Source organism: Canis aureus, chromosome 33, assembly GCF_053574225.1.
Source record: "Canis aureus isolate CA01 chromosome 33, VMU_Caureus_v.1.0, whole genome shotgun sequence".
NCBI classification, from domain to species: Eukaryota; Metazoa; Chordata; class Mammalia; order Carnivora; family Canidae; genus Canis; species Canis aureus.
Window position 1 is genome coordinate 7,851,539 of NC_135643.1, and position 9,233 is coordinate 7,860,771.

A 9,233-nucleotide genomic window follows, 5' to 3' on the forward strand; every position below is an offset into this window, starting at 1 on the left:
CGTCCCAGAACTGAAAAAAAAAAATGTGTCACTTATATTTTGCATTCTACACTTCACACACTATCACTTGATATTGCTGGTCAGGAGGCCCATGGAAACTCGCTACTGCTAACATATTATTCCAGCTTGAGTAAAATGTTGGGGGAAGGAGGTCTCTTCTTTCTTAAAGAAGGGACATTTGAGAGACTGGTTTCAGGCAAGCACTGGGGTAGCTGCTATTTTTCTCCAGGTGTTTGATCTGACTGACGGCCCCTGTCTGAACTTCCTAGTCATTTGCCATTTCATTAGCTGCCAGGTTTTCAATTTCTGCCTCTTGGAAGTTACACCGCTTTGAACAAGTCCCCACAGTAATTGAATTTGCCACAGAAATAGAACACTGGAAAATTTCATTTTCTTCTTCCCTGCATGAAGGCAAGCAAGCAGGCAGGGCATACACACATATTCCTGCTGGGCTGCTCCTTGCTTCTTCCACCGGCTCTGGTTCCCCTCCCATCCCCCCACGAATTTGCTAATGCTCACTTCCATCCTGCTCCCAAAGCAAGTATACAGTCACACAAAAAAAGGCCTGCTTTCAAATCATCTCAGAGTGCATCAGCCTGTCACTTTGTAATTTTCTTCTAAATGCCTTCCACAAATAATGGTTTTCAAAATGAGCATTAACAGGCTTGATTACATGAAATTGTCCTTTTAATTTACACCAGGATTCTATTGATCACACAAGTGCAGATTAAAGTGTTCAATGAAGCCCGTGATGAGGTATTAACCAGCTAAGGGTCCTCCAGGGGCCGCCAGGGAGGCCAGGAATATGCTAGAAGTGTACAGTTATTTCCCCATAATGAAGTGGCACTATGCGAAGGCATGAATCGCTGGCAGGAAGAATAGATCGGAGATGATGAGCTCTTCAAAGTCATTTCTCCCTCACTCATTCAGCCTCATGCCCAGATCCTCTTGCGATTCTTCTGCATTACTTGTCATGAAATGCCAGGATTTACTTAGCCAGCTGATGCAATTTTTATGACCTTATTGCTTTTTCACCATGGTAATAGTTTTGAATCAATTTATCAATCCAGCGGTGCCATCAGACATATTGCCCTGAAGATCAAGTCCGGGTCATTCCATCAATTCACTGCGGTTTACGAAGATAGAGAAAAAAGCGAGGCCGTGCGGGCTATCAACTTCAAATGGCTTAGTAAACATGCCTCAGCTGCTTTAACTGCTTCACTTCTGACTCCAGACCTTTATGCTCATGGACAAGACCACCCAAATCAACCCAATAGATCTTGATGTCGGTAGACACAGCCCCAAGGTACAGAGGCCTGATAGAGCAAGGAGCATCTCCGGCAAGTTCCCAAGCCAAGTGGTTGGGACAGAACTTGGAAGTGTGGCTTGGTCTTGAACACAAAGTTGATTGTAGTATGCTACCCAAGTTACAAAGCTTTTGTCTCACCAGCCAAAGGACTTAACAGTTGCCAGGGGAAAGAAAGGGGAGTGTGAGGTGTGCTCCCTTTGTAATAGGTTTTGCGGTGGGGTAGGGATTCATAATCCAATCCATCTTCTCTCTACAGAGGCTGCTGGTCAGTGATAATGGTTTCAAAAGATGAAAAACCTGTAAGTCATTTTTCACAGGATGAGATGTCACTGAGGGCAGGGCACAAAGAAAGAATAGCACACTTATTGGAAGAGATGATCTCTTAAGAAGAGAATGAACATTCCTTGCCCAGGAGAGAGAAGGTAGGGATGTGATAGGTGTCAGTCTGGCCACGGAGTTAGGTTGCTGGTGTTTGCATAGCTAAAACACGAGGTGTCTCTTGGGAATTCAGTTTAGTTACTGCATTGGCTATATTCAGAGAATCCTCTTAGTTTATTTGTATATTCCTTGTATTTATGTATTATGTCAAACTTTGAAGTCCTGTGGTCCAGATCCTGGTAATAAGTTGTTTTAAAAAAAATGTGACAAGGAATTTAAATATTATTAAAACATGTATTGTTTGTGAGGCCTTAATAGAGATTAAATGCATAGTATCAGCTTTGTGCTTTGCTTGGAAGCTGCTATATTCAGCATTTAAAATGAGATTTGTCAGATCCCAAGCTTATGTCGATTCCATAAAAGTTTAATGATCTACTTCCAGGTCTAGCAGCGTTTAGGATTTATTTACAGTCTTTATTATAAAATTTGTCCAAAATATACACATTCCCCAAAGACTTCTGAGCTCAGAGGCAGAAATATAAATGCACAAAAGTGAAATATAGCAGATGGTAAAATCTCTGTTTGCTAGGCAGTTTTTTCCTCTTTAATCTTCTTTCTTTCATTTTTTTTCTTCTCTATTTGGTAAATACTGACAGAGGCAAGAGAGGGCCTTCTGTTCTTGGAGAACCATTTAGGGGAGTCTGTTTTTTTTTTTTTTTTTTTTTTTAGGGGAGTCTGTTGAGCAGATTGAATATCATAGGAAAAGATCATTGACGTGGAGTCCTCCTTTCCCCTGGGTAGTTAGCAAACTTGTAATTGGAAATCAGGATAAGACATCAGGAAGTTAGGAAGGCCTTTTGGAGTTAGTGGGGATTGAGATGTGTTCCTGAGACACCAAAGAAGCAGAAGAAAGGAGACCCTGCTCACTGAGTTTAGCGGCTGGACTCTGCTCAAGAACTCATGTAAAGATGAGATTGGAAAGGTAAATGGGAGTTGTTTGGGGAAGGTTTTGTTTAACTGGAAGTAAAAAAGAATCAGAGATTAGAAAAGAGAGCTCTCCCTATGAATGGTTTTCAAACCATATTTAGTAAAACTTTTGGGTTATTTATGGGCACTTCAGACATTGTGAATGGAATTTGTTTTAAAAATGTGGTTTAATCATTAAAAAACCCATTAGTGGAAAGTATACACTCAAATTTTGTATTTGCCCATATTATAATACAGTAGATATCTCTTTTGTGTTCTTGTGATACCAGTTTATTAATTCTGGTGAGGCCTCAAATAGTACTTTTATGGCCATTTTACCTATATTCAGAAAGCAACATGAGATTGCTAAAAGAGCTAATATAATCTGGATTTTGTTTTCTCAATAAAGTGCAACAAATAAATTTGCATGCTGCATTTGCAAGCTTATGCATGTATACTGCATGCTTATTTGATAAGATCCAGCTATCATTTGACTCCTTTGATTGAAATTTTGTGTAAATTTCTCTCATTGATCTACTTAGAACTTTCTATTTATTTTATAAAGTATGCTTTGGATGTGAGTCATCTATGAAAAATAAAAATAAAATTCTACTGCTGGGATCCCTGGTTGGCGCAGTGGTTTGGTGTCTGCCTTTGGCCCAGGGCGCAGTCCTGGATATCCGGGATTGAGTCCCACGTCGGGCTCCCGGTGCATGGAGCCTGCTTCTCCCTCTGCCTGTGTCTCTGCCTCTCTCTCTCTCACTGTGTGCCTATCATAAATAAATAAAAGTTAAAAAAAAAATTAAAAAAAAATTCTACTGCTAAAACATGTTGAAAGCTATAGCCCAAGGTCGTCTAGTCTCTACTCAGTATTAAAAGAATGAAATCAGATGTATGGGATATCTTTAGTGCTTATTTGCAAGGAACTTTTGAGCAGTGAAGTTACACATTGATAGCTGGAAAAACTTGATAGTTTGCAGGGATTGAAGGGGAAGAAAATAGAGCCATGGAGATTATACTGAAGACAACTAACTGTTCTACATATCTGGGAGGCAATAAGGGTTTAAATAACAATAATGATGATAAAAGTAAAGGAGAGGGAAGTATTACTACAAAATGGTAACTGGCAATTCAAGGTACTAACAAGATACAGAGAGACTGTGGAAGACCAGATAGGAAGCAAGAGATGTCCAGATTTGGGGAAGGATTTTCAGAAGAATAGGAATAGAGAAGTTGGAAGAGTCAGGCTTGAAGAGATGATGATGGCTTTAGTTTTTGTTTTTGTTTTTAAGTAAGCTCCACACCTAGTGTGGAGCCCAATGTGGGGTTTGAACCATTCCCTGACATCAAGACCGGAGCTAAGATCAAGAGTTGGATGCTTAGCCTACTGAGCCACATGGGCACCCCAATGATGGGTTTAGTTTTAAACATTTTGTTATCAAAAAGTTTTTTAAAAACCTCTCGAACACCATAATGACAGATAGTTATGGTCCAACCCTAAATTTCCAGAAGGGATACCCAAAGGTAGCTTGGAACATGCATACCAATAGAAATGTTTGTCAGAGTCTTTAAATAACCTAGTTCATATGGAGTCTTATGGAAACATACTGGCCATTGAAAGAAAACTGGAAGTTAGGGAGGGTGCATGGGAAGAGCTAAAAATATTAACACTGCTAGCTGACATATATTGAGATCTACTATGTACCAGGCATCATGGTAATCTTTTTATAGGAATGGTTTCTATGGGCTAATTATTGTTTTCATTTTACAATTGAGAAAAGAAAATCTAGAGAGTCTAATGAACATGTTCAAAATAACATAGCAAGTAAATAGGTGGATGCGGATTTGAATTCACTTCCAGCTGACCTCAAAGTCCATAACGTTTACCCTCTGCTGTCAACTTCTAGAAGGAAAGAGAAAAGCACACAAAAGCAAGTCTTGGCAGATCATTTTAAGGGCCACAGAACTGACATTGTTGTTACACAGTTTCAACCAGCCATGGGACTCTGGTTTACCTAGAAAGGCTACATCTGCAAGATGTAAAAACTTCTTTGTTGAATAAATGTTCCTTTTCACTATGGTGAGCTCAAAAATAATAGCTTTTCCAGTTACGACACTTGCAATTTGGCTGGAGGATATGAAAGGCCCTTCCTGGACTATAAGCTCAACAGCTGTTCACATTTATATAGTAGGTGAAAATTTATATTTAAAAAATAGTGGCTCATAAAGAAAGAACATGGGACAATGACAACTACAAAAAAGCGGAATAATTATATTCATGAAAAATGAACTGGTGAGTGATACATTATTTTTTTAAGCAAACCATGTTACAGCATTAAAAAATGGTGTCTTTAATTAATTCTGCCTAACATTAAAAGAGTAAGGTGACCCATACCAAAAATTGTTGAATAAAGCAAGAATGTGTGAAAGATATACTCTTTGATGTTACTCATAATGAAGAAGGGTTATCTACTGGTCAATACACCACCATTATTTCTTAGTTAGAGATATTATGATTAAGAATAGACAACGGTTGTAACAACTTAATGTGATTACCACATAAAATATACTTTATTGGACAGGAATTATCCAATCATAAACCAGAGTTGTTTCTAGAGAACAAAAGCAATTTCTCATTGCTTCAATGAGAAATTTTTAGCTAGAGCTAAAGGGCCCCTGCCCCCCAAGAGAGTGCCCATGCCCATTTATTTCACCTATAAACAAACTAATGTATATATTGCTTTAGGGTTTACAAAGAACTTTCACATGCATTCTGGGTCAAGCAAACATCCCAACTGGCAGATGAGAAAATGAAGATGCCCAAGGCAGAGCTAGTAAATAAGATTTGAACCCAGGTTACTAATCTGGGTTCTCTGCCACCAGTTCCTCTTCCCTTTCTACCATGTGTTCTTTCCAGACACAGTTTGGGATCCTTTTCAATGAATTGCTTGTGTAGGAATATTGCCTAAGTTGTAGATGGGAATAGATTTGAGGATAGGCAAGATTTGGAGCTAAGGAAGAATGATGACATATGGATGCCCAAGGATGGTTACAACTTCCATGTTTGTGTGAACTGACAGTTGTAAAATGATTTTTAAAACACTTATTTAGAGGAGAGGCTGAGCCCTGAGCTCATGAAGGAGGACAGAGGGGACTAATCTTTTATTCTTTTATGGTGTCCCATGCTTATCATGGTACCCGGTAAGTAATAAGTAGTTCAATGAGGCTTGTGAATGAATGAATGAGGTAGGAAAATATGGTGTTCAGATTATGGATGAGGGAATCCCTCACTAACATTAATGGGATTAAAAGCATATGGCAGATAGGAACCGTAGGAAGTAATTTCCTAGCTCCAATTCCTCATATTGCGGCAAGAAAATGAAGAAAATATAGTCTAACTTTTGTAATGTTCCTGGAAAGCAGTAATTCAGCCTCCTCTTCAATACCTTTAGTGAAGAGGCAGCTTACTGAATTTTTGGACAGGTTAATTGCTGCAAACTTCTTTCTGTGTTGAGCCCAAAGACTCCTTATTAACTCTACTCAATGCTATTAGAAATACCCAATGGCAAATGGATCAATTCCTCTCTTTATTTAAATATAGCTACCATGGGCTCTCAATACCTGCTTTTTAAACAGGTATAATATTCTTCATTCTCAAAACACATCTCCATGTTTACTGGTTTTTAGATTCCAGTCACCTTGGTAGCTCTCCTCTAGGTGAATTCTAGGTTAATGATGTCCCTTTTAATGGTGGCAGTGTTAAACACATTACTTCTGATCTGGTTTTGGCAGGAAATAGTCAGCAGAACTAAAAAGTTCTTTTTACGAACACAATCTTTTTCTTAATGCATTCTTATGCTTTGTTAATATTTGTTTGTTAAGTCATATTGAGCTTATAGTCAGTGAAACTTCTGACTCTTTTTTGCATGTGCTAAGATTGCACAATTGTTTTTTATTATTAGATTTAATCTTATTGTATTCTACTCATTATTCTAGCCAAGTGGTGATTTTGATTTTTTTTTAACGATTTATTTTTGTTTATTTATGATAGACATAGAGAGAGAGAGAGAGGCAGAGACACAGGCAGAGGGAGAAGCAGGCTCCATGCAAGGAGCCCTACGCGGGACTCGATCCCGGGACTCCAGGATCATGCCCTGGGCCAAAGGCAGGCGCGAAACCGCTGAGCCACCCAGGGATCCCCGTGATTTTGAATCTTAACCCTGTCATTCAATCCAAATATTCTCTGTAAGTTCCTGCTGGGAGCCTTTGAAAACTTGATGAGTATAACATACATAACGTCATACAAATTATTGATGAAAATATTAAATATGACAGCATTAAGATTCATGTCTGTTTTGCTTACCATTGCATTTCTGACAACTGGTACAGTACAATATTATTGAATATTTAATAAATGTTCAAAAATTACAGTATTATTAAATATGTAGTAAATATTTTGAATAAATGAATAAACACTGAATAGCAGAGTTCTTCCACTAGGTTGATTATAGTCAACTAATTTGCACTTTTAAAATATTGTCGTTTTACCAGATATAAACTATGGGTATAATTAATAGCCAATATCCTCCATATTTCTTGCAATGATAGCATGAAATATTTTGTAAATGCACTGACTTAACCAAAATAATCTTTTTCTTGTAGATAGTCCAAGAAACGCTGGCTTCAAGAGGTAGGCAAAAGAGGAAGGAGTGAAGGATTGTAAGTGTTAGGGGCATACTCCTTTTAAACCTCTGTTAGAGATCCAATACACATTATCTTATTAGTGATTCCAAAAAAAAACCCTAATAAATAAATCAGTTTAGCTTTGTTAAAGTCAGAACCTCCCAGACTTATTTAACATGGAATATTTTTATGCGCTTGTAATAGCTGTTAATAACTGGCAGACCTAGTGTACCATGGAACAGGTTTTGGAAGATGCTAATACACAACTTCTCTCAATTAAAATGAAAATGAAGTTTGTCTGGAATGATTGGCTATTCCTAAGCCCATGTTAACTCTTAACAGTTACCCATTTGCTCATGTGCCAACAATTTGCGTCTCAAACAAATAGAGTAAGATATTTAAGAATCTGGCTGGAGTTGAGGTCGAGCTCATGTGGTTGGGCCAGAGATACCCAAGCAGAGTTGTTAATTCCTGGAATATGGCTTAGGGGCATCCACTTCTCTTTCCTTATTGAAAGTTGAGATATCACACTTTCCTCGTCATCCAGAACTATTCCTGTTTTCTACACAGTTCCTCAGAGACCTCCAATAAGGGCTGGCAGAGATGCGAACACATTTAGAACAAGGCTCTCTGTTCTTCCCATTTATCTTGGTCTTCAATTTTCTCATCCCAATATTTGCTCTAGCCTGTCCAATCAATCCTGCTCCTTGACATAGAAGATAAAAGCAAAATAAAAATTGAGTAGCTCTGCTTTCTCTTTGTCATCTGTCAATATAATTACATTGATCCCAAGAATCATATCTATGCCTTCCAAAAACTAAAACAGCCTCTTTGTTTTCTATGACATATTCTGCAAGTTTCAGTACATTCCTGGGATTTAGCCTTCTTGAATTATTATTCACTCTTTTCAAATATTCCCCTGTGTCCATTCCTCCCTCATTTTATATATGTACACAGATTCAATGATATTGAAATGTAATTTTATATTGGTATTATGAAAGAAGCATTAAAATAGTTTATATTCCTTATTAGCACCACAAGAAGGCATTTATTAAGAACTTCTTGTTTGCTCATTCATCTATCAACGTAGTATCATATTTTATATCCTCTATAAGAAGAGTGGGAGTAAAAAAACTGGAAAAAGAAATAGTGGCCAATGTAATAATAAATTGCTTTAAAATCACTTTTATAGGGATCCAAATAAATACATAGCAAAATTGCTTATATAGTGTTTTTCATCTATCAAATGCACCCCCATATTGCCTTCAGTTAAGGTCAGAAGTTGTTAACATGTATTACAAGAAACTTTCTTAAAAAAAGATTTTCTTGGGGATCCCTGGGTGGCACAGCTGTTTAGCGCCTGCCTTTGGCCCAGGGCGCGATCCTGGAGACCCGGGATTGAATCCCACGTCGGGCTCCCGGTGCATGGAGCCTGCTTCTTTCTCTGCCTCTCTGTGTGACTATCATAAATAAATAATAAAAAAAAAATTTAAAAAAAGATTTTATTTATTTATTCACGAGAGACACAGAAATCGGTAGAGACACAGGCAGAGGGAGAAGCAGGCTCCCTCTGGGGAGCCTGATGTGGGACTAGATCCCAGGACCCCGGAACCTTCACAGCCTGAAGTGAAGGCAGATGCTCAATGGCTGACCCACCCAGGTGCCCCTATTACAAGAACTTTTAAGTTCTGTCCCCTGTTTCCTATATTTCTATTCATTCCCTATTTCATTCTCTCTCTACCCATTGTCCTTCACATATTTTCACTAGGTGTTCAAATAAGTATTTCTTGCCTTCAAGTGTCAACTTAGACATAATTTCCTTTGTGAAGCTCACCTGACACCAAAGCTTGGTGTCTTTCTCTCATCTTCTCACAGCAGAGGGTACTTCCCTGTTTCT